This window comes from Lissotriton helveticus, chromosome 7 (assembly GCF_964261635.1).
Source record: "Lissotriton helveticus chromosome 7, aLisHel1.1, whole genome shotgun sequence".
NCBI classification, from domain to species: domain Eukaryota; kingdom Metazoa; phylum Chordata; class Amphibia; order Caudata; family Salamandridae; genus Lissotriton; species Lissotriton helveticus.
Window position 1 is genome coordinate 1,190,391,537 of NC_136068.1, and position 27,052 is coordinate 1,190,418,588.

At 47.5% G+C, this 27,052-nt stretch overlaps 1 protein-coding gene across 1 annotated transcript in view; it reads right to left on the bottom strand.

The window, feature by feature from the left end:
- Positions 1–27,052, bottom strand: part of PECAM1 (platelet and endothelial cell adhesion molecule 1) — a 588,149-nt gene that overhangs the window by 172,398 nt on the left and 388,699 nt on the right. The window lies entirely within an intron of this gene.

The following is a 27,052-nucleotide window of genomic DNA, read 5'->3' on the forward strand; positions in this document are numbered from 1 at the left end:
ATTATTTGTTTCATGTTTGTTGTGTATTGTATTGTAAAAACACATTGAGACTTATGTCAACTGTTTCGCATTGGATAGGAGTCATTGCGCTGTGTGTGTGATAGACTGATTTTGATATATTCGGTATGAACAATGATTATTGCTGAGAGGGTAATTAAATGTGCTATACTCGAAAATGTGTTTAGTATTGTTTCCTTTTATACCAATTTTTGATTGTATAAAACTACGTCCCATACCCAGGAATTACGGGGTTATTTGGGTACACCCTGTTGTTTATGTAGTGTTGGCCTCAAGTGGCTGCTACTGCTTCTGTCTTGGGCAGAGAAAGGACTGGACTGAACTTTCTGCAACTTCTTGGTTTGAGTTTCTCCGAGGGTTTGAGGTAGAGCTTGCCCCGTTCAGGAAAGACTTGAAATTAATCTGCTACTAGCACTGGGAACTGTGTGTTTTGTGCTGAAACAAAAGAGAGGGCAACTCAACGCCATCAACGATGCCGCTGCTGGCTCCGTGTCCTGAAGGCACCACAGAGCACACCGCCGCACTTTGCACCGCAACCCTGGTCTCACCTGCGACGCCACCCGACGGTACCAACGAGCCGCTGCTTGCACCACGACCTGTGAGTACCACACTTCACACTGCCTTGCTTCACGCTGCCGCTCTGGTATTCCTGACGACGATGCTCCACTCAGACATCCACACCGCTGCTTGCACCATGGTTCAAAGGCACAGCTCGTAAGTTACAAGACGCTACTCCGTTTTAGAACTGACTGGTGGTGTAAGCATGCCTTAGAGCGTGCAGCGCTTAATTGTGTGTCTATTGCGAGGTTCGCCGCGCTATTTTTAAAACTCCCGTTTTTTGGTATTTCTTTTACTGTTTACTTTTGCCTTCTTCCCTGATTTTAAAATCTGCCCACTTGCCTGCATTATAATTGGTACTTCACCGCATTTTGCGAGCCCCTTTTCCAGCTTCTCCCTTGCCGACATCTTGGAGGGACTGTAGGACGCCTGGCGGCGCCATTTTGGACATCGGTCTAGTCGTCGGAAGGACGCTAGACCGGTACTTAAGGCGAGTGTGGGAGACGACCAGTCGTTTAGAACTGACTGGTGGTGTAAGCGTGCCTTAGAGCGTGCAGCGCTTAATTGTGTGTCTATTGCGAGGTTCGCCGCGCTATTTTTAAAACTCCCGTTTTTTGGTATTTCTTTTGCTGTTTACTTTCGCCTTCTTCCCTGAATTTAAAATCTGCCCACTTGCCTGCATTATAATTGGTACTTCACCGCATTTTGCGGGTCCCTTTTTTCTTGCAGGGACTGTAGAACGCCTGGCGGCGCCATTTTGGACATCGGTCTAGTCGTCAGAAGGACACTAGACCGGCACCTAATACGGCCATGACAACGCGCAGCGGTCATGCGCAGCGGGCTCGCCGGACTCCCGCCGGAGTCACGCCAGAGTCCAGCCTGTCTGTGCCCGTCCGGGCCCAGACGGGCTTAAGGCTAGACCCTCTGCCCAATCAGGTAGGTTCCGTCACCACCTACTCTCGCAGAGAGCTCTTACGGCTTCGCCGCACGGAAGGACCCTCGTGTACCTATGTGCATATAGGAACCAAACCCTATCAACGCTGCGAATTATGTGGCTTAGCTGAGCAAGTCGCTGTAGGGAATTCCTTACGAATGGCCTCTCTTAACTGTAGATCCCTTCCGAGGCATTCACTCGAAATTAATCTCCTCATACAAGACCATGAGTTAGACATTCTGTTTGTAACAGAAACGTGGCTTACATCTGGCTCCGAGGGAGATATTGTGAATGCCCTCCCCCCTGGTTTCCTAATCCACTCTCAGGATGGGATAGCAGGGCGGGGAGGAGGTATCGCCATTCTCTATAGGGACTCCCTGGTGTGTAGGGCTCAGAATGGCGGGGTGTCGGATTGTGAGAGCTGTAAGTTCTCCCTGCAAATCTCGCCCACGGTGGCGGTGTCCGGGATGCTGATTTATCGTCCCCCAGGAGGTACTGGGAATTTTGTTAACTCCCTGATCGAAACCGTGACGGGTTTTTGCCGCCTCGGCGACCAACTTTATCTTGCTGGGAGACTTCAATCTCCATCTTGATGACCCGGCAGATCGGTGGGCGGCTGATCTTCAACTTGACTTAAAAGCATACGAGGTAGATCTCATCAACTCAGGGGCCACTCACAACAAGGGCCACCTGTTGGACCCGATTTTTACCAATGTCACAGCCATGAAAGCCTCCGCCCCAATTCCACATCCATGGACGGACTATTTTTTTTTTATCCCTTTCACATGGCAAACAGAGACTGTCAGTACTCTGCCCCTTAGTGTCTGCACTTCGGAAAGATCTTGGGCAAGGCTGTCGGTGGAGAATCTAATTCTGAATCAGGAGGGATCGTGCCCCCCCCCCCCCCCCCCCAGTTCCTGACCCGGTACTGGCAGAGGCAGATTTCAGCAGATGGCTGACTAGTGCACTTGACTCTGTCCTCCCTATGAGATCGGAAGGGAGGAGAGAGAAGAGAACAAGTTCCGTGCCCTGGTACACGCCGGAGTTGAGAGCCCTCAGAAGGGGTTGTAAAAAACTGGAGCGTGCCTGGAGGAGGAACTGGGAAGAGGCTAGCAAGGTTGAATATCGCGCCGCGATCAGGGCGTACAAACTTGCCCTGCGGCTCGCCAAAGCCCAGTTCCTCGAGGAGAGAATTAAGAACGCTTCTAATTCCTCCAGGGAAACCTTCTTAGTGATTAAAGAACTGCTGAGGGTTCCTGAGCCACCCGCAGCCACAGACAACTTAGAAGGAAAATGTAAAGACTTGGCAGACTATTTTCACACAAAAATAGTAAAGATCTTAAATGCCCTGCCCCAAATTACCATGAGAGCAGAGCGTAGAAGTGTGGTAGGGAGACCCCCGGACAGTCTAGAAGCTTTTGGACCAGTATCGATGGATGACTGTCAAGAGTGGTTCTCCTCGGGACTTAGTTCCAATGAGGATTTTAAAACAGGTCGCCTCCTGCATTGTTAAACCTTTAACCGATCTGGTCAATGCCTCGATGGGGTCTTGTGTGGTCCCGCCGAGCTGGAAGGAAGCAGTAGTAAAAGCTCTCCTAAAAAAACCCAACCTAGATCCCCTTGACATGGCGAACTATAGACCCATCTCTCTACTGCCTGGGCTCAGCAAAATCACGGAAAAGTTGGTGAATTTCCACCTATCCAACTTTCTGGAGTCCAATGGCCTACTAAGAAGTTCGCAAACTGGATTTAGTCCAGGCCAAGGCACGGACACCGCCCTACTGGCAGTCGTTGAGGAAGCAAGGAGCATTTTAGATTCAGGAGGATCAGTGGCAGTGATCCTCCTGGACCTCAGTGCAGCCTTTGACACTGTCAATCATCAAGTGTTACTTCAGCGACTGTCAGATGTCGGGGTGACGGGGAAGGCACTGAAATGGCTTCGATCTTTTCTCAGTGACCGGACCTATCAGGTATGGGAAGGTAGCGCACGTTCGGCATCTATCCACCTCCATTGTGGGGTACCGCAGGGCTCCTCCTTGAGCCCCACATTGTTCAATGTGTATATGGCCCCCTTGGAGGATGTGGTTGCTCCTTATAACATCAACATTGTGAGCTACGCCGACGATACGCAGCTGGTGTTCGCCCTTTCCCAGGCCACTGAAAGTCCCGACCAGCTGTACTCCTGCCTGTCCAAAGTTCACACATGGATGGGTGAGTCAGCATTAAAGCTGAACGGTTCAAAGACCGAAATTATGCTGTTGGGGCATAAAGGATCCACACTCCCCGCGACGGCCTGGCCCAGTTGTCTGGGCTTACCTCCGAATTCTAAGGAGGAGATTAAGAGTCTTGGGATTTGGTTGGAGCAAGATCTCTCCTTCAGAACCCAGGCTACTAAACTGGCAGTCGTCTGCTTTGGCCTTCTCCGGTCTGTGCGCAAAGTGCTGCCTCTTCTCCCCCCGCTATCTCGGAAGCTCCTAATTCAGGGGCTGATTATATCAAGACTTGATTATAGCAATGCTATTTATCTGGGTGCCCCGGAGGCAACTTTGAATAAATTACAACAAATTCAAAATGCTGCAGCACGAGTACTTAAAAACATCCCCATGTCACGGTCGGCCAAACCGGCAATGAGGGCTTTGCACTGGTTACCGGTGCGCGAAAGGGTGAAATTTAAATCCCTTTGTCTTGCGCACAAAATTCTGCAAGGTACAGGTCCCCCTGTTCTGCATAGTTTAGTTACACCTTATAAGGCTGGCAGAACTCTACGCTCGGATCAAAAACATCTGCTTAAGACCCCGAAAGTTAAAAAGGCCCGCACAGGGGGAAGAAGATTTTCTGTGAATATCGCCGTGCTCTGGAATTCACTCCCCTTAAGCTTGCGTGCTGAAACTTGCCTCCTTCGTTTTCGCAAGCATTTGAAAACACACCTTTTTGCTAACTGCTGTCCCTAATTGCTCGTGACTATTGCTTCTGTTCTGAAAAGCGCTGGGATGCTCCAGGGTAACTACGCGCTATATAAAACTGCACTGATAATAATAATAATAATAATAATACTCCCTCATCCCGCATCGCAGCCTTGGCCTACCGACGTCGGCACCAACGAATCCAGTTCGTCAACCTACAGCGCTTCAGCAACATCGACACTGCTGCTGGCACCGTGACCTGCCAGGACCGCGACGAACATCGCACTTCGCACCGCAGCCCTGGTCTTACCAACGCTGCTGGATGACCATCACCAAGCTGCTGCCTACACCGCTACATGAGGGCATCATACACTGCACCGCTGTACTACGCACCGCAGTCCCGACGTCTGCCAATGCCGGCGCTCCCGAGTTTTATGGCAAAAAGGTCAATCTGCAACTCTTGAGACTTCAAGGGCCCAACAACTCCTGCACTGACCTCCGGAACCAACACCTGCCGACGCCGGCCCTTCGGAGCTCAACAAGAGGTTGCTGATGCCCTGCATTTCTAAAAGTACTGTTTTGCGTGTTTTCCTTACACCATAGATGGCCCGCGACACCGCGGTCAGCCAGAACTGTTTGGATTTGTTGTTCACGATTCCGTGATAACCCCGGCCGGAGCTATCAACTTCAAGGAAATGTATTTTAAGTCTATTTTTGCCTATTGATATTTCTAAGAACTGTATGGTGGATTTGTTTTATCATTTTTTGTCTTGCTTTGCACAGATAAAATATTGGATATTTTTTATATTTTTCTAAAACTGGTGTGGTGTCCTTTCATAGTGTTTTCACTGTATTACTGTTGGTTTTGTGCAAATACTTCACACACTGCCTCTGAGATAAGCCTGACTGCTTGTGCCACAATATCAAGGGAGTGAGCAGAGTTTATTTCAGTAGTGTATCCCCTTACTCTGACCAGGAGGAAGGGCCCCTACTTGGACATGGTAACAACTTGCCAACTAGAGACCCCCATTTCTAACATTGGTTGGCAGCAGTGAGGATTGGACTTACATTTGCACTTGACCTACAGTGATTGGTTTACACTACTACCGTATTGCAGATCATTACATACCACATACTGTTTTTTTGTGCGTCTATTTTTGATCTTGCCATTTGTTGGAAATTTTTACTTTCTATTGCATCATGCCTGAGTGAAGAGCATCATCAGTTGCAATCTTGGTAGCCTTTGAGGAGGAAAGGTTGGAAACCTACAACGTAAAGAAGTTGAAGGCTATTTGCAAAAGCCTTAGAATTCAAATCAGAGGCTTCACCAGAAAAGAGAAGCTACAAAAGGCGCTGAGGGCCTCGGTAGCAGTCAGATACGCTAGTGAGCAATCTGAAGATCTTGGTGTGGAGGAGCATATTTAAAGGGTTGATGTGCTTTTGGGAGGGGAGTCACCCCACAGGTCAGGCAGCAGGGGCTTGTCCCCAGAGGAGCTGGAGGACAGGCGGAAAGCAAGGAGAGATGCAATGAAGCTGGAGAGGCTCAAGTTGGCAACAGAAGAGAATAGGATGATTTTAGAGCACAAGCTTAGAGTAAAAGAGCTGGATCAGATGAGTAGATCCAGCACAGATGGTGGCAGCAATTCCTCAGTGCACTCAGAGAGGACAGTACATATTCCTAAAAATGAAGACAAGGAGTATAAGAAGGGTGATGATTTCCATAGGTGGTTTCAGGGTTATGAGGCATCTATCGACACGAGGTTCCTGAAAAGAATTGGGGAGCAGGATTGTTGCCTATTTTACCAGAAGAGAGGAGGGACACCTTAGTGGCTTTGGTATAACCTTATCTACACTGAGGCCCTTCTCACCAGGTATGGTCTCACCCCTCACAAGTACAGGGATCAGTTTAGGTCCGGTACAAAAACTGATGCACACACTTGGTTAGAATGTGTAGATATTTTTGTAGGTCACTGGATGGTTGGGTGAAGGGCAGTAAAGTGACAGATGTTCAGGGCCTCTACAATTTGATTGTATGGGAGCACTTGTTTATTCTATGTTTTGCAGAGCTGCTCCAGCTCTTGACTGATAGTAAGCTGACTGACCCCCAGGAAGCTTGCTATGGAGGTGGACCATCGGGTGAGGAGTATTGGGAAGACTCTGCTAGAGGTGGGCACGGCCCCCAGCAGAAGAGTGGGGGGACAAGGTTGGAACACATGAGTTCTCTAAAGGGCCCCAAACTAGAACCAAGGGTAAAGGTTGCCATCCCCAGGAAATAAGAAACCAGGGGTCTCTTCAGTGAAACCTGCAGTGACCGGTCCCCACAAGTGCTATGCCTGTGAGCAGGTGGGTCAAAGTGCCCCAAAAAGGCACAGCCTCCCACAGGTGGGCAGTCAAAGGTGTTGGCTAGTGTAGCACTTGGGGAGAAGGGGTACTCACAGGATGGTGGGGATCCCGCAGAAAGGACCCATATCTCACTAGGAGACAGTGAGAAGGTCCTAAGTAACCAGGTGCCTGCCAACACAAATAAGTACAGCGCCTGGGTGATCATCAATGGGAGAAGGGTAGAGGCTTTTCAGAGATACTGAGCCAGTGTGACCTCAATCCGGTGTCACCTGGTCTGTGAGGAGCAAGAAGTCCCCGGAGCATTCCACCAAGTAGTTGATGTGGACAACTCAGAGCACCAGTGTAAGGTGACACAGGTCTCCTTTGATTTGGCGGAAGGGGTCTCAGGTCCCTTGAGGGGGGTTGTGAGCTCTACCATGCCTGTAGATTGTCTGCTTGGTAACAACCTGGAGCAGTCCTTGTGGAAGGATGTGGAGGTCAGATCTCACTTGGAGATGCTTGGGTTGACAGAGTGGACATTCGTAACTACTCGGTCCATGAGAGCCAGTAAGGGTGATCGGAAGGACCTGGAGCCTGAAATAGTGGCCTAGGTGCCTGCCTAGAAAATGGGCAGGGGGCACGAGAAACTCGCTACTGAAGTTCCCACAGTCCGGTAGGATGCTGACCTTGACTGGGATGCCCCAGCATCTACATGTGGGCAAGTGGCTAAACTGGGAGACTTATCTGAGCTGACCCATTGGCAGCAAGAAGGTGGTCCCACCAGGTAGGAATTCTGCAGGGAGCAGAAGGAATGCCCTTCTTTAGAGGGTTTGTGGCAGCAGGCTGCAAATCAGGCAGCTGGTGATCAGTCTAGATCACACTCGGTCTACTCGGAGAATGGTCTCCTGTACAGCAAGCCTAAGGTTGCTGAGCCTGGATTTGCCCGTGTGCTGATGGTACCCCAGCGCTTCAGGTCCTTCTTACTGGGTCTGGCTCATGATGTGCCTTTCACAGGACATTTGGGGCAGGACAAGACCTTTGACAGGATGGTCACCTACTTCTTTTGGCCTCAAATGCTAAGGTAGCCTGATGCTCGCTGCAGGTCTGGCCTAACTTGCCAGGCAAGTGGAAAGAGTTGGGGAAAGTGTAAGGCTCCTCTCTAACCTTTACTGGTTGTTGGCACCCTTTTTAAAAGCGTAGGGATGGACATTGTTTGGCCACTGGCCCCCAAGACAGCCATGTGAAACAGGTATCAGGAGGGACCGCATCAACCAGACCGGAGGTGGCATCGCCATCGTCCACAGGAACACCATCCGCATCACGACCGACGCCAACGACTCCTTCGCCGCAGCCGAACATCTCCACTTCCAGATTCACACCGACCCTAAGACGACCCTCAGAGGCACCCTCATCTACAGACCCCCGGGACCACGCACACAATTCAGCGAAGACATCACAGACTTCATCAGCCCGCACGCCCTCCCCTCCACTGACTACATCCTCCTCGGGGACCTCAACTTCCACCTGGAGAACAACAAGGACCGCAACACCACCGCCCTGCTGGAAAACCTCGCCAACCTCGGACTCAAGCAACTGGTCAACACCCCCACCCACTACGCCGGCCACACGCTTGATCCCGTCTTCTCTTCCAGCAAGTACATCACCTTCAGCCACGCCACCGGACTCCACTGGACCGACCACAGCTGCGTCCACTTCAGCTTCAAAAGATCCACGACCCACCACCACCCGCAACAGGTACCTCACAGGAATTGGAGCAAGATCACCGCAGACCAGCTCACCACCTCCCTCAGCCAGAGCCCACCCGCCAACACAACGGACCCCAACGAAGCAGCCCGCAACTTCACACAGTGGCTGACCGCCTGCGCCGACGACCTCGCGCCACTAAAAAACCCTCCCAGCAGACCCAGAAGCAAGAAGGCATCCTGGTTCACCGACGACCTCAAGGACTCCAAGAAGACCTGCCGCACCCTCGAGAAAGCCTGGCTCCTCAACCGGACCACCGACAACATGACCGCCCTCAAACACGCTACTCGCAAGCACCACCAGCTCATCCGCACCACCAAGAAGAAATCCCTGAAGGAACGACTGGACAACAACGTCCACGACAGCAAAGAGCTCTTCACTATCGTCAAGGAGTTCTCCAACCCCAGCACCGGCACCAACGACATCACTCAGTCACAAGACCTCTGCGACTCCCTCGCCTCGTTCTTCCACCGCAAGATCTCCGACATCCACAACAGCTTTGGCGCCCCACCCACGCACCCAACCGTCGAACCAACGCCCCCCACCTCCACCCTTCGCACCTGGACCACGGTGACCACGAAGACACAGCCCGTACGATGAACACCATCCACTCCGGATCACCGACCGACCCCTGCCCACACCACGTCTTCAACAAGGCCGACTCCACCATCGCACCCCAACTCCGGAACATCATCAACGCCTCCTTCAACACCGCCACCTTCCCGGAGAGCTGGAAGCACGCCGAGATCAGCGCCCTCCTGAAGAAACCTACAGCGGACCCCACCGATCTCAAAAACTTCCGCCCCATCTCGCTCCTCCCTTTTCCTGCTAAAGTCATCGAGAAGATCGTCAACAGACAGCTGACCGCCTTCCTTGAGACGAACGGATCCCTCGACCCCTCGCAGTCCGGCTTCAGAGCCAACCACAGCACCGAGACCGCCCTCATCGCAGCCACCGACGACATCCGGACCCTGCTCGACAAGGGGGAAACAGTGGCCCTCATCCTCCTGGACCTCTCCGCTGCGTTCGACACGGTCTGCCAACGCACCCTAGTCCAGCGCCTCAGCAACATCGGTATCGAAGAGAAGGCACTGGAGTGGATCATCTCGTTCCTCGCCGGAAGAACACAAAGAGTCCGCCTCCCCCCGTTTCGCTCCGAGGCCACCGAAGTCATCTGCGGCGTCCTGCAAGGATCTTCACTCAGCCCCACCCTCTTCAACATCTACATGAAACCTCTCGCAGCCATCGCACGCCAGCACAATCTCAACATCATCTCTTACGCCGACGACACCCAGCTGATCCTCTCCCTCACCAGAGACCCCGACACCGCCAGAACCTGCCTACACGAAGGGATGAAAGACGTCGCCGAGTGGATGAAGGACAGCCGCCTGAAACTGAACTCGGACAAGACGGAAGTCCTCATCCTGGGATCTTCGCCCTTCGCCTGGGACGACTCCTGGTGGCCCCCAGCCCTGGGCACCGTACCCAAGCCAACCGACCACGCACGCAACCTGGGCTTCATCCTGGACCCCTCCCTCTCGATGACCAGACAAGTCAACGCCGTCTCCTCATCGTGCTTCAACACCCTGCGTATGCTTCGCAAGATCTTCCGCTGGATCCCGACCGAGACCAGGAAGACTGTCACCCAGGCACTCGTCACCAGCCGACTGGACTACGGAAACGCCCTCTACGCCGGAACCACAGCCAAGCTACAGAAAAGACTCCAGCGCATCCAGAACGCCTCCGCCCGACTCATCCTGGATGTCCCCCGACGCAGCCACATCTCCAGCCACCTGAGGAACCTGCACTGGCTCCCCATCGACAAGAGGATCACGTTCCGGCTCCTCACCCACGCACACAAGTCTCTCCACGACCTGGGCCCCAAGTACCTCAACGACCGCCTGACCTTCTACACGCCCACCCGCCAGCTACGGTCCACCAGCCTCGCCCTCGCAGCCGTACCACGCATCCAAAGAGCCACCGCCGGAGGAAGAGCCTTCTCTTACCTGGCTGCCAAGACTTGGAACTCCCTTCCCATCCACCTTCGGCTGACCCAGGACCATCTCGCCTTCAGGAAACAACTCAAGACCTGGCTGTTCGAGCAGTAGCATACCCCTCCCCCCAAGCGCCTTAAGACCCTCCCGGGTGAGTAGTGCGCTATACAAATGGCATGATTGATTGATTGATTGATATTCAGGTCTTGGTGGACCATGCCACCCGGTACCTGAAGGCTATCCCTCTCAGGACAATGACGGCGCCAGTTGTGAGCCGGGCGTTAGTGGTGATCTTTTCATGCATGGGGTTCCCCAGAGAGGTGGTATCTGACTGAGATGCCAATTTCATATCAAAGTATATGATGTCTCTGTGGGAGGAGTTCTTTGTAACCTACAAGTTCACCACTCCTTACCACCCCCAAGGATATGGGTTGGTAGAGAGATTCAACCAAACCCTAAAAAGCATGATCAAGGGTCTAACTGAACCCATAAGGCATAAGTGGGACGTCCTCTTGCCATGCCTCCTCTTTGATTACAGGGAGGTACCCTAGAAATCCTTAGGATTCAGTCCCCTTGACATCCTGTATGGGCACCCTGTGAGAAGACCTCTCAGTTTGGTGACGGAAGGCTGGGAGACAGCTCCCAGGAAACCCCCCCAGGAAGTACTTAGCTACATGCTGGCATTCAGGAACCAGACCGCGCTTCAGGAAACTTGGTCAGGGAAACCTAGAAGTCAGCCAGGAGGAGATAAAACACTGTTATGACCAGAATGCCACTCTGGTAGAGTTTCAGCCTGGCAAGAAAGTGTGGGTTATGGCCCCAGTAGAGCCTTGTGCTCTACAGGGCAAGTGGACTGGGCCTTTTGAGGTGGTAGATCGCAAAAGTAACGGCACCTCCCTGGTGAATTTACAGACTCGGAGGAACCCTTTGAGGGTCCTCCATGTGAACCACCTCAAACTGTACTTTGAGAGGTCCGAAGTGAGCATGATCTTGGCGGCAGATGATACCCTCTTGGGTCAAGTTTGCGCTATATAAAACTTTATAAATAAAATACAAATAAATAAATAAATGGGGTCGAAGAGTAGAGCGTGCCTTGTCCTGATCTCCTGTCTACGAAGCAGCATGATGGGTCAGTGGAAGGTGTGATCCTCTCTCCTACACTGACCCCAGAACAGCAGAGTGACTGTTGCTAGTTGTTGGGGCAGTTTGCCATCCTGTTTTCCCTGACCCCAGGTGTCACCCATTGGTGTACCCATGACATGGACACTAGGGATAGTCCTCCTGTGAAGCACAATATTTACAGGCTGATTGACAGGGTCAGGACTAGCATCAAAGAGGAGGTCTCTAAGATGCTGGCGTTAGAGGTGATAGAGCCCTCCAACAGTCCTTAGGCCAGCCCAGTGATCTTGGTCCCAAAGGCTGCTGCACCCAGTGCCACTCCTAAAAATGCGCTACAGTGGGCTCAATGCCATCACCACGACTGACGCGTACCCAATCCCCAGAGCTGATTAGCTCATAGATCGGTTGGGAGCTGCCAAGTTCCTCAGCACATTTGATTTAATTTCCGGGTACTGACAGATTGCCTTAACTGAGAGGGCCAAGGAGAGGTCAGCATTTTCAACCCCAGAGGGGCACTACCAATTCTGGATGATGCCCTTTGGATTGAAGAATGTCCCTGCAACCTTTCAGAGATTGGTCAACCAGGTTTTGGCTGGACTGGAGGATTTCAATGCCGCCTACCTGGACGACATAGCAGTGTTCAGTGCAAGTTGGAATATCACTTGCAACATCTCTGGGAAGTGTTGAAGGCTCTGCCGAAGGTAGCTTAATGATCAATGCCAGTAAGTGCCAGATCGGGCAGGGCGCTGTGGTGTACTTAGGGCACCAGGTAGGAAGCGGCCAGGTGGCGCCCCTACAGCCTAAGATTGACTCTATTCTGGCTTGGGAGCCCCCCAAGACCGAGACTGAGGTGAGAGCCTTTTTAGGTATCACATGATACTATAGGAGATTTGTCAAGGGCTATGGTACCATTGCTGCCCTCTTGACTGAGCTGACTTCCAGGAAGCAGCCCAAAAAGGTGATCTGGACAGATGCCTGCCAGGCAGCTTTTGATGCCTTGAAGAAGGCCATGTGCACGCCGCCCGTGCTCTAGTCATCCGACTTCTCCAAAGGATTCGTAGTACTGACTGACGCATCAGAGAATGGTGTGGGAGTGGTACTCTCACAACTGAATGAAGAGGGCCTAGACCAGCCTGCAGTCTTCCTTAGCAAGAGACTACTGACCAGGGAACAGAGGTGGAGTGCCATGGAGCGAGAAGCTTTTGCTGTGGTCTGGGCGCTGAGGAAGCTAAGACCCTACCTGTTTGGGACTCAATTCAGAGTTCATATAGACCACAGACCCCTAGATGGTTAATGTAGATGAGGGGTGAGAACCCAAAGCTGTTGAGGTGGTCCATCTCCCTACAAGGATTGGACTTTACGGGGGAACACCAGCCTGGCACATCACATGCTAACGCTGATGGTCTGTTTAGGTTCTTCCGTCTTAGTGAAGAGAACTCCAAGGTGGTTGTGTAGTTCTCCCTACTTTCAACTGGAGAGGACATGTGTTATACCTGGCATCTTTTGGCATGTTTCCCCTGCCTTTTTGCTTTCTGGCCTCCTAAATTTGACTCTGTTTTTGCTGGTTTAGTGTCTCTGCGCACTTTCTCACTGCTGATAAAAGTTAAAGTGCAAGTGCTTCTAAGGTAAAGTTAAGAATACATCTTTTTAGTAAAGATGATTTTTAAATTGTGTGTTGGAAAATGCCACTTTTAGAACATAGGTATTTTCTTGCTTAACCATCCTGTGTGCGTTTGACTGTGGATTAACTATCTGGCTTTGGAGTGACAGGGGCTGGGGATGTGCATTTATTTACTGTAGACAGATAGGGGGGAGGGGTTGGGGTGTGTCCTGCTTTTCCTGAATAGGTTAGGGCTGGCCTGAATAGGCCTGGGATGCATTTAAAGTAGTGGGATGAGATTTCCTTGCACTTAAATAGACCTGGCCTACCTTTCACAAACTGTCTCCACCTCCTGCCAGGAAGCTGGGCCAGAGAGGACAGAACTGGTTTGGACTAAGCACAGAGACTCTTTGCCACAAGAGACAAAGGGAAATGTAGTATAAATATTGGGGGTCCAGACCCCAGAACTTTAGAACTCTTTTGGATTAAGGAACCTGCCAAGAAGAAGAGCTGGAGAAGCTGTGAGGAGGAACTACCACTTTGCTGTTCGCTTAGTTATGTTCTCCTGCAGTGGCTGCTTCTGTTTTGGGCAGAGAAAGGACTGGACTGAACTTTCTGCAACTTCTTTGTTTGAGTTTCTCCAAGGGCTTGAGTTAGAGCTTGCCCTCTGTTCAAGAAGTCACAGGAACAGCAAAGACTTCAAGTTCATCTGCTACCAGCACTGGGAGTTGTGCGTTTTGTGCTGAAACACAAGAAAAGGCAACCAGACGCCATCAACGACGCTGCTGCCGGCTCCGTGTCCTGAAGGCACCGCAGAGGGCACTTCGCACCGCAACCCTGGTCTCACCCATGAAGATGCCCGATGACCCCACCAAGCCACTGCTTGCACTGCGACTTGTGGGCACCGCGCCATGCACTGCCTTGCTTCACGCCACCTCCCTGGTATCCCCAATGCTGCCGCTCCATGCCGACATCGATGCCACTGTTAGCATCTTGGTTCAAGGGCACTCTGCGTAAGTTGCACGATGCACCGCCCTTGGCCTAACGATGTGGGCCCAATGACTCCAGTTAGTTAGCCGACGACAGCGATTCAGCAACAACAACAACGCTGCTTGCACCGTGACCTGCCAGCAACGTGACAAGCACCACATCAGTTTTATGACACTTTGAGATGGTAGGGTTCACTGATAGAATATCGATTGTAAAAATATTGAAAAACAAATATAGATTGTAAAAATATCGACTCCCTATACTTAAACAGGTAAGTACAAAAATGTCGAAGTTAAAAAATATAGATGTAAAAAATATAGCTTAAAAAATACGAATAAAATAAAATAATATATATATATATATATATATATATAAAATGTTAACATTATCTTTAACAAAATTAATTTAATATACATGTTATCTAACAATAAAAAAGAAACTTAATTAAAAAAAATATAAACACAAACAATAGTTTATACATATACAAATAATTACTTTAAAATATGTTTTGATTATTATCATTGTTTAATTTTTAAACTTTTAAATTATATAAAAATAAAGTGTCCTAGGGCCAGTTCACCTTCTTCTTCCGACCCGGAACAGCCCTGAAGAGTCACAGGATAACCCCTTGTGACAAAACACGTGTCGGCTGATTGTTTTGTCCAATACAGTTGTTGACTTGTGACTTATAAAATTACTTTTTTCGAAACGAACACTGGTGTTGACCTTGGCTTTTTTACAGACAGGAACATTAACACAAACCTTTCAAATAACCTCACCACGTTTGCCTGGGACTGTGCTCAACAGTAAGGAAAGTATTGAATTGCGGAGGGGTAAACATTACTATTCCCACTCCAATTAGTACAACAGGTGGGAAAAGTCTGGATAGTGGATGGGTAAAAATTATTATTCCCACTCCAGTGAGTGCAACAGTAAGGATTGTATTGGATAGCAGAGAAACAAAAATCACTAATAAAATTTAAGCAATTAAAAATAATTAAATAATCTTAAAATAAATAAACAATATTTTTAAAATATACAATTAAATATATTAAACATATAAAAAGAACATATATTATAATTTAATTTCATATAACAAAAAGGTACAAATATTATATAAAATAAATTAATAAATACATTTATAAACAATCTTAATTTTAAAAGAACAAATATTCACAAATTATTTAAAACATACATTTATTTATTGTATTTCCTACCCTATAACACCACACCAATACAAAAATACATCAACATTTTTATTAAAATGTATTTCCATAATTAACATAATTAATCATGAATTTAGAAAATAATATTAATAAAAATAGATAAACATTCATTGAGTACATATTACCACTAACATCCACAAAACACACCTAAAATTAATTACACAAGTACCATAATTAATTACTAATTAATTGATTTAAATTAATTAACAAATAATTAATAATACATCAACAAAAAATAAATTACTTTCCACCCTTCACACCATTTACACCTATAAACACCTCAACACACTCCTAAAATTAATTATACAATTACCATAATTAATTTCTAATTAATTAATTTAAATTAATTACCAACTAATTATTAAATAAGTATTAATAAATTAATTTACACATTTAACAATATAACTTCACACCTAAACAAATATTAATAAATACAAATTATTTAGTACATTGTATATATTTAAATTACTTCCCACCCAATACCCCTATAAACCCACAACGCGCTACGGAACTAAAAAACGCTAAATTCAATTAAAAAATAATTAATCACTACTATAAATAATCAATACATGTTATATTATTACATTTCTTCCTACCCTATTCCCCTACAAATCCACAACCGGCTAAAAAACTAAAAACGCAAAATTAATAAAACAAGTTTTTTATAACTACTAAAGTTTTAACACATATAATAAAAATACAAACAATTGTTATACAAAAAAACTATTTTAACAACTATATTTTTACAAACAATATTAAACACTTTGATATTTTTTAAATCGATATTACTTACCTAAAATCAATATTATTGACCACAAGGATTTTTTTGTTGATATTCCTGGCCCACTATATTTTTATCACAATATTTGTGCAATGCAATATTTTTTCCTCGATATTCTTTCTCTGCAGCGATGGTAGCTGTTGCTTTGGATCCATGGAAGAGCAATATAATTGATCATAATGAATTCACTTCTGATGAGGAAGATGGAGGGTTGGAATAAATAAATTGGAATAGAACATAGAATATTTGATGACTCATCTTTGATACTCTCGTCAGGGATCCACTCAATAACAAGGCAAAGCCTAACTAGAGATGATACACCTGGTTTTGAGCATTTACTTACAACCCTGATGAAGTCCATTTAAGACGAAATGCACTGGCTAGGTTGAATTCATGTTTACATCTACAAAAAGAATAGAAATAAATAAAAAAAATTTCATCAAGATTCCGTGACTTCTGCGTATTACTAAAGTACACTCCCGTAATTACGGATTGGACAATTAATATATATTTGGTCTATATTATTTAAGATGTCTGGTCATTATCAATGATGGAAATGTGAAGTTTCTAAAAATGATCAATGATATTATCAATGATAACACATTTGTAGATAATAGACACTCCTGTCCTGTATGTGACAAGCACTGCATCACTTCGCACCGCAGCCCTGGTCTCACCGATGCCGCTGGACGACTGTCACTGAGCCGCTGCCTGCACCGCGACCTGAAGGCACCATACTGCTCTATGCACGCAGTCCCAACGCCTGCCGATATCGGCACTCCCGACTTAAACCGCAAGGAGGTCGATCTGCAACGCAGGTGACTTCAAGGGCCTGACGACTCCTGCACTGACCTCCGGAACCAATGCTTGCCAACACTGGCCCTTTGGAGCTCATTTAGAGGTTGCCGACGCCCTGCATTTCTAAAGGTACTGTTTTGAAAGTCTTCCCGACACCGTAGCTGGCCCACGACGCCTCAGTCTGCCAGAAATGTTTGGAGTTGTTGTTCACGATGCGATGATAGCCCCGGACGGAGCTATCGACTTTAAGGAACTGTATTTTAAGTCTATTTTTGCTTATTGATAGTTCAAAGAACTGTATGGTGGATTTTCTTTTTTTGTTTTTGGTCTTGTTTTGCACAGAAAAAATATTGGATATTTTTCTGAAATTGGTGTGGTGTTTTTTTGCAGTGTTTTCACTGTATTACGGTTGGTTATATGCAAATATTTCACACACTGCCTCTGAGATAAGCCTAACTGCTCGTGCCAAGCTACTAACGGGGTGAGCAGGGATTATTTCAGTAGTGTATCCCTCTTACCCTGACTAGGAAGAAGGGTCCCTACTTGGACAGGGTAACAATCTTCCAACTAGAGACCCCAATTTCTAACAGAGGTATTAGTCAGTTGTTTCTAATTCAGCCCCCTAGTTCCTATGGGGCTGAACTAGAAAAAACTGGCTAATACCTCCATTAGTCCCTGTTAGTCCCTAGTTCCTATGGGGATTCAGTTTCCGGGTGTAGGAGGAAAGGTCTCCCATGTGGGACACATGTTGTTCTCCCCCTCCAGGGGGCGGTCTGGATCTGGGTTGGGGTCAAACCCCTCTTCTGGCTGATGGTACCAATATCACCCTTCAGAGGGTTACACCCTCTGAAGGGTGTAACCCTTCAGAGGGCTGAAGGGTTAAACAAAACGACACACGGTCCATTCATAACTCCAGCACAACCAGGTGCAGATAGCCGGTTTGCAGTAGGTACATCTAATGGTTAATAAAGTCCAGAAGTTAGTGGAAAAAATGGAGGGGACAATTTTTCACAGCTGCCTACTCATCATATGCTAGAGGGGTGGTGATCTGGGTTACTCCAGGTGTTCCATTCCACCATGTGTTCTATGGGACAATACAGGAACTGCTTGATGGTAGTATAGGGCACCAATAGTATGGGCAGTTGACTTTAATTGTATTCTGGAAAGGAATAAGGACCACCACTCACCACAACTGGGTACAAAACCTCAGATGACAGAGCCACTTATCCAGGTCATGGGCACTTTGAGATTTCTATGTAGCTGGCGCTCTCTTCACCTGCAGTCGAGGGAGTATACCATCACTCCCTGACACACAATACATATTGTTCCTGACGGAGAAAGACCAGCCACATCTCCTGTCTGACAGGGTGAATGATTTGGAAGAGGCCATTACATTGGAGAAGCTAAGATTGGCTCTGCGAGAGCTGAATAACGTAAACACCCTTGGGGGGATGGTTTAATTGTTGAATATTTTCTGGCCTACTCTGCTACGGCCAGGGAGAAACTCCTTAAGGTTTTCTTGGAGGCACAGAATGCTAGGACCTTGACCCCACCCATGTACAAGTGCATCATATGCCTAATGTTAAAACCGGGGGTGAACCGAAGGATGCCTCCTCATACCAACCACTCACCATGATCAACTCCGATGTTAAGGTCCTCTGTAAACTGCTGGTGAAGCGTGTGCAGGGAGTGGAGCGTCATCTGGTTCCACAAGGACCAATGTGGATTCATGCCAGCAAACAGCACAGCTTGCAAACTTAGACGGTTGACTCATGTGCTGCATGAGATCACAGGAATAGATCAGGACATGGCACTTTTATCAATTGACCTGGAGAAGGCCTTTGAGACAGTCAAGTGGCGTCATCTCATGGGATGTGCATCTGCCCATCTTTCGGGACTGGGTGCGACTGCTGTATACTAACCCCACGGCCCGTGCCAGGGTGGGGGGACGGTCTCGGAGTCCTGGTCTGTAGAAGGAGGCTCCTGACATGGCTGTTCCCTTCCACCACTCTTGTTTGTCTGGCGGTAGAGCCTATGGCAATTCTTCTGCACAGGGAGCTGGAACCCTGGGGAATACGGGTGGGAGAACGAGACCACATTTAACTCATTATATCCTGATTATGCATTGAATTATGTCCAGTCACCTACAGAGGTGTGCCAATATTGATGCAACATATGATGGACTTTGATCAGAATTCTGGCCTATAAGACAATGTTAGGAGGACCTTTTTGTTCCCACTGGGGAGACTATCGTCAGTGCTATCTGAACAGTTGCCTGATCTTGGGCTCCAACGGGAGGGGGAGAGCTTTCGGTACTTAGGTCTGATAGTCACGTACATGATAGCTGCGCATCAGCACCTAAATGTGGTTGAGTTTTGAGGGGCCTGACCAGGTCGTTTGAGTTTTGGCTGACGTTACCCCTATTGGTTATTGGACAAGTGGCTATCGCTAGGATGGTTTTCCTCCCAAGATGTTTATACCTATTCCAGAACTCACTGTTCACCCTTGGACCAATTTGTTTCAAAACCTCAACAGTTTGCCGAATTCTCTAGTAGGGGTGGGAGATCGAAGCTGGATAGCCCTGTCGGTCCTGAAAAAAGACATGGAGGAGAGGGGTCTGGCTGTACCAAAAATGAAAAAAGAGGCTGCTGCAGGGTTTGCTTAGGGAGGATTCACTGCCATGCCTGCTGATGAGAGAGGGCTGCTCTGAAGTGTCAGTTACCTATTTGGTACAGCACATGGCACAGATATGGGAGACACAGGTAAATAGGGTACTGCATAAGGCCCCCTTCCACAGAGAATTACGGTTTGTGGACCTTGAGCCCTTTTGATCCATGGAGCAGGATATGTCTGGGAACAGATGGAAGGAGGGTGGCTGTGTTTTAGTAAGTGACTTATACCCAGGGGAAATTGTTCTCACTTTCCAGGATGCGCAGGACACATTTAATGTGGGGTGGGGACACTTCCTCCACTATGCAAAGCCCGACAACATGGCAAAGGAGATATGGCATACCCACTCAGAGGTTCCATCGTCCACTTAGACATTGGGTGGATTGAATAAATGGGGAGAAGGTAGACACCTCATTACACTCTTTTACAAAGCCCTTAAGGTAGATATGACAAAGAGTTCATAACGGGTGAGAGCGGCGTGGGTGATGGACTTAGGGGCACCGCTCAAGGATTCGGACTGGGATCATGCATGTGACCTGGTAAGGCCAGTTTTCTATAACAACGGGTTTAAGTTGCTACACTTTAATTATTTACACAGCACTTATATGACTCCCTTCTGGCTAAATAAAATAGACCCCAATAGGGCAGCGAAACGTCAGAGTTTCTGTGAAGAGAATGCCACTTTTTTACATTTGGCTTGGCAGCATGCAGAGGTACATGCTTTTGGCATGAGGTAGTGCCTAGAATAGAGGGGGCCACAGGCATTGATATTCCCTGTACACCTGGGGCGTGCCTGCTGGGAATGGTAAAGAAGCCCAACGGATGCATGATATCATACAAATTCCTACGGTTGGTGCTGGTCTTGGCAAAGCACAGGGTGGCCATAGGTTGGATGGGATCCCAGGTGGCGAACGCGGACATGTGAATCAGGGATGTACTACAAAGGGGGGTCACAGAAGAGCAACATACACACTTCTCCCGTCCCGATGAAGAAGCTGCCGAGATTATGGCAGCATGGAGGCTGATACTGAACAATTTTAATGAACATGGCGTCTCGGGCACTGATTCAGACCAGGTAACAAGAATGTATTCAAAGTGTTGACTGAATACAGGAGTCGTGGTTACCAAGTGAGGACCTGATAAATGTACAGTCATGTTAGCTCACAGTCTTGGCACATGCACTGCTGCTTACTCTGTATTGACTTTTATTTTCTGGAATTTTAGATGCGTAGAATGGTAACTGCACTTGATGATATGCACTGAATGTTATGTATCTTTGACATAATAAATACAAAATAAAGGTTTTATAAAAAATAAATGTAGCATTCCAATTAAAAAATATGGGTTCCCGTTTCCTTTTACATTACTGTGCCTGGCTAGCAGTGTTACATGGCTGCCTCTGCTCATTCCAGAGCTGTTCATCCAGATGTGAGCACTGAAGGCTTCAGTGAAGGCTCGGATGAGGTATTTGATATTAACGCAGCTTATGCTATTTGTGTACTTTGCAAATCACTTTCAGTAATTTCAAATATGCCAAATAAATAAATAAATAGCCAAAACAGATAACATAGGGCACATCGCGAAATGGGACCGCCCACCATAAGGGTGGGGGTTCCGTGGGGGCCATTAGAATGCGCCCTTCCACAGTGGCCACAGTGGCGGGCGCATTCTGCATTCCTGACATTGTGGTGGGCGGTGCACTCAGCACCGCCTGCCATAATGCCAGGAAGGCATGAAGTGCACTTCCATGCATAACATGGCAGGCACCGCAGGAACTGCAGGGGGCTACCATAGGTACCCCCCATGTGCACCTCCCACCCCCCAGAATCCCTGGGGGTCTGATACGGGCCCCCAATGTCTAAAATTGCCTGCCTTTCCGTGGCAGCATGTCCCCGCCTGCATACAAATATGGATGGCGGTGTCTGCACGAAATGCATAGGGGATAGTGCTCACTTATGTGATTTATTGAAATTATGGACAAATAACCACTGATGCATATATTCAACAAGATTAAGGACATTTTATCATATGCTGGAATATGATGATTTCTAATGACAATATCAAGAATTAAAAAGATAGCATTACCATCTGAATATTATTCAGTTTACTGACTTCTTCAAACAGTCTACGCGCTTTTTGGAGTGCACGAGATTTGACCTTACACTGCGTAAGGCTCTATTGTTGATGCCAGACACCGCCACCATATTAACTGCTTTTCCGCCCGGTAGGCAATCAGGCGGATTGCCTATCGGCGGAAAACCGGCAGACGGTCTTCCCGTCCGCCGGGGTCCCCCCCGCCATGGTAATGTGGCAGGGGGAAATTGGAGGCAAGTCGAGGTGTTTGGCGGGCGGTACCCCCATGTGCACCTCCCACCCCCAGAATCCCTAGGGGTCTGATACTGGCCCCCAATGTCTAAAATTGCCTGCCTTTCCGTGGCAGCATGTCCCCAACCTGCATACAAATATGGATGGCGGTGTCTGCACGAAATGCATAGGGGATAGTGCTCACTTATGTGATTTATTGAAATTATGGACAAATAACCACTGATGTATATATTCAACAAGATTGAGGAAATGTTATCATATGCTGCAATATGATGATTTCTAATGACAATATCAAGAATTAAAAAGATAGCATTACCATCTGAATATTTTTCAGTTTACTGACTTCTTCAAACAGTCTACGCGCTTTCGGAGTGCACGAGATTTGACCTTACACTGCGTAAGGCTCTATTGTTGATACCAGACACCGCCACCATATAAACTGCTTTTCCGCCCGGTAGGCAATCAGGTGGATTGCCTATCGGCGGAAAACCGTCGGACGGTCTTCCCGTCCGCCGGGGTCCCTCCCGCCATGGTAATGTGGCAGGGGGAAATTAGAGGCAGGTGGAGGTTTTTGGTGGGCGGATCGCCACCGCCATATGGGCGGTGGCGATCCTTCCGTTATCATAATGGGCCCCCATGTGTTTGGGAAAGGCATCAACAGTACAGTGATGTCAAACTGCCAAGAGACCAAAACACCAGCTACTGAGGTAATAGAAAGATGGAAAATGATCAAATAAACTGATGTGTTGCAGCTTATGACCCTGGAAATCTAATGAAAATAGCTGGTACCCCAGCATATTAGACAGCAGTAGGGAATAATCAGAACCAAACGTCGGTATAAAGCCTGCAGTCCTCCTGCCTCATGAAAAAACTGTCTATGGTTACCACACTCCTTTATGCAGCAGGTGGCAGCGAATTTGGATTTGTGTTACAAAGAGATTAAATGACACTCTCAGTTTAACGGAACCACATCTAAAAAAAATCAGGACAGAGAAAAATGTACAACTGTGCTCTTTCACAAACATAATCAACAAAAGCACGTCAAGACAAAAGAAACAAGCATTTGCAATGCAATAGGTCTCGCATTAGGAAAGTTTGAGCTATTGGTATTGTAAATGGCAAAGTTTTTATTTATGTTTTTTTTTTTAAACAGCTAAATTAATAGCTTTGTCATTTACAATGCCAATAGCTATAACTTTCGCAAATGTGATACCTATAGCATTTGTAATGCAATATGTTTTGTATTTACATGACTTAGATGTATTGATATTACAAATAACAATGGCGTTTAATTTTTTTAAATAACTAATACTTAAATAAAAGTTATTGTAATTTATAATGGCAATAGCTTAAACTTTTCTAAAGAACTTTTGTGAAATTATGTTCAGTGTATTTTATTGTGACGAAAATCCAAGAACAGAAGTGAAATATTAACATCTTTTTGTGACATTTGCAATAAAGCTTGAAACATTGATAGCGTATATTTGAACCAGTTGTTGTTGAATGGTTGCACAGATTGATTCTGTGAGAAAAGACAACGTCCTTCCAGACAATGTATTTCACAAAAACAGAACAGTGCTTAGAAGCATTAGGGAGCCAAGTGAAGCATTTGTTGCAGTTTTCTCTTACCTTACAACAACTGCGAGGGCAGGGAAATCTTCGCGAGAGCGCGTGCTGCAGTCCGTCCAGAGCTCGCGCCGCCGGCCTGCGACCAGGAAGTCAGGCAGGCCGGGCGGGACAACCGGAAACAGGAAGTAGGAGGGCGGGAGCCTACCCCGCCTCCCACGTAAGAGCCGCGATTGTTTGGAGCACCGGAGCAGGCAGGAGCCTAGACTGCGCCCCGGTGCCGAAGAAGGGAGGAAGAGTCCTGCTGCCGGTGAGAGCCGCTGCACCAAGGAAGCCGGTGAGTGGGGCTTCGCCTTGTTGCTGGGCTGCGAAGGCGGGGGGCATGTGTGTGTGCGCGCGCGTGCGGCGGCGGGCTGTGTATGTGTGTGAGCGTGCGTGCGTGTGTGTGTGTATGTGTCTTGGAGTCTGTGTGTATGCGTGTGTGTGTGTGACTGTGGGGGGGTGGGAGGGGGTTGCCTGTCTGGGTGCCTGCGTGTCTGTGTAAGTGTAAGTGCATGTGCGCGCGTGTGTGTGTCTGTGTGCATGCATGTGCGTTAGGCTGACTTGCTGGGAGTATGAGAGGGAAGTGCACGGCGAGGCGCAGGACGGAACGTGCGCGTTCGCGCACACAAATCCAGGAAAAAAGCTCGTACTACCCTCTTGTCCTCCTTCCCCCGAGACAGGCAACATTAGGTCTCCAGCTGGACACCTGCATCCTTCGGATGCAGTTTACCAGCTCGACCTAAAAACGGATGTTTTGCTGCAGTGCTTTGATTTATATAAATGTGCTCTGTACGTTTTGTGTGTTATGATAGCATATTTTTAGCTCTTACAACCATATAACATGTAGGGGCTCATTACGATGATGGCCGGAAAGCCTGTTCCAATCAACATCATTGGTTTCAATTCTGACCGGCTGATTATAAATCAGCCGGTCGGAATTTAAACCAGCCGGTCATTCCGGCTGGCTTCCGACGGGCTCAAGGGGCCCGTCAGCCATTTGGAGGCGGGCCTGTAATCCCAAAGACCGATCTTTCTGCCCTTGGGATTACGATGCACAGTTTCCAGCAGGGTTGCCACACCGGCCTTTCTGACCGAGCGTGTTTGGGGGCCCCTAGCAGGGCACCCTTGTGTGCACGGCCTCCGGATGGGGATGCCTGCTCGGGGTGCAGGAATTAATGGCAACTGATTTAAGAGCTGTATGTCACAAGTCAACCAATGAATACAGTCTAACTGTTTGAAATTGAACGGTGGAAAGACCGAGGTCTTGCTGCTGGGTGCCGACACAACCTTTTGGTCGCCAGGTGGTGGCCTGCCAACCTGGGAGATCGTCTTACCCCAGTGTCCAACGTTAAAAACCTTGGAGTCATCTTCGATGACAAATTAACATTTAGTAATCAGATTAATAAACTCTCCTCCATTATCTGGCTATTCTAAAAATGATTAGAAAAAATACACCCATTCATCCCTCCCGATGCAATTAAAACTCTGGTCACAGCATTGGCCCTTTCAAGATTGGACTATGGGAATGCACTATACCTGGAAATTCAATCCCAGCATCTACTAAATTTGCAGCGTCTGCAGAACACCGCTGCCAGATTGGTATTAGACATCCTTAGATTTTTAGGGTTTAAGAGCCCTCCATTGGCTCCCAATTAAAAAAAGGATTGAGTTTAAATCTCAATGTCTGGCCTTCAAAGCTTTACAGGGTATAGGGCCGCACTTTCTGAGGACGCACCTGGAATTGTATGCTCTGGCCAAAAGCCGAAGATCAGCCCATACAAAACTTCTGCAGATACCTAAATGCAAGAAGGCCCAATGGGGTGGCAGAAGCTTTCTGCTAGGGACAGTTAAGATCTGGAACCAGCTCCCCATTTCCTTAAAGAACAGCACATCACTTTGGTCCTTTAGAAAGGCATTGAAAACCTCCCATTTCTCTATGGGAGCATGTACTACGGCTGATTTAACCCGTTTACTGCGGGGAACATTCCGCCGCGCAGCGTGCGTTCTAAAGGGTGGGCGGGGCTGGGTCGGCCAACGATCGTGCGCAGCACTAGGGAGGGAGTGCTCACGTCGGCCAACATATGCTCCCATAGAGAAATGTCAGAATGCGACTGAACAGTGTTCAGTAGCATCCAATTCAGGCGGTCGGTCCCCTTTAAGAGACAGTGTCGGGTGAAGCAATTCCGCCTGCCATCGTAATCGGCCCGTAGTGTTTTATGTTAAGCCTAATAGTTCCCATATGAATGATTACAGGTACGAATTCCCAAAAGATTGTTCTCACACTACGTCGCAAATCACAAGTTCACCTCCTCAGGAAAGCATGTGTAAAGGTGAAAGTACAGCATCTCTGACTCTGTCAGAGAGACTTCTGCATTGTCCAGAGGACACTGGCTAACAATATGCAGCGCTCTCACAGACAGAGCCTTGCCTTGACGGCTTCAGGCTGCCTGTCCTCACTGAACAGGTATACAGTGTTCTGCATGCCTCTCGATGGCAGACTTCTAAGTGCTAGCTTTGCTTAGCAAAGACTGTGTAGAATTGAGAATAACACAGAATAAAATGTTCCTTTTTTATACTGTTCACTTTCTGTTCATTCTTGCTCGCCACTACTATCTTATCATTTTGCATGTATTCTGTGCCAACCTGGCTTTAAATTAAAGCCTTTAAAATGCTCGTCCATATTTATCGCATGTGTTCTCGCCGGAGACAGGGTGAGGAAAAGCCACAAAAATATCGTGTCTTTGGTGGGTAGTGTGCATCCCTAAACTGGGTTCTTTCATTGTAAGTTTGGGATAGATTCATGGGACACCACCTGTCTGTTTTCCTCACTCTAACTGGGGCCAAGAAAAATGCATTAGATGTGGTCGCAATTATCTAACACACAAGAAACACACAAAACAACATTTACAATGCTCACAGGTGTTGGAGAAATGCTAAACGCAGTGGATAAATCTTTTTCTCAATGTTTTGAGAATAGAAAGAGACATTCGCATAGGTGGCGGTAGCTGTAGCTGATTCCATAGTTTGGTCTAATATGATAGGAACATAAAATGGGAGGAAGTACAGGGAGGGCGCGTTACCTCAGGAGATCTTGATTTACAGAATATAGAACACATTAGAAAGATATAAGTTGGCAAAACTATGACTAGATTTGAAATCATCCATTGATAACGAATTTGGAAGAGGTACACAATAAGTAGTTCTATAAGCAGAATTGCTAGTTGCAAAAAATGCAAACAGAAGAATAATGGATTGAGAAAGGATTCGAACTAAAGCATATTAAGCAAAACCAACATATAAAGAAACAATAATCCAGATGAGATAGTACCAGAGAGTGAGTAAAATAATTAGTAGCCAAGAAGGTAAGAGAAGTTGAGATCTTCTTGATGCTGTACTATCGAAAACGGTCTACTTGGTCTACCAGGGAATGTGGTTTTCAAAA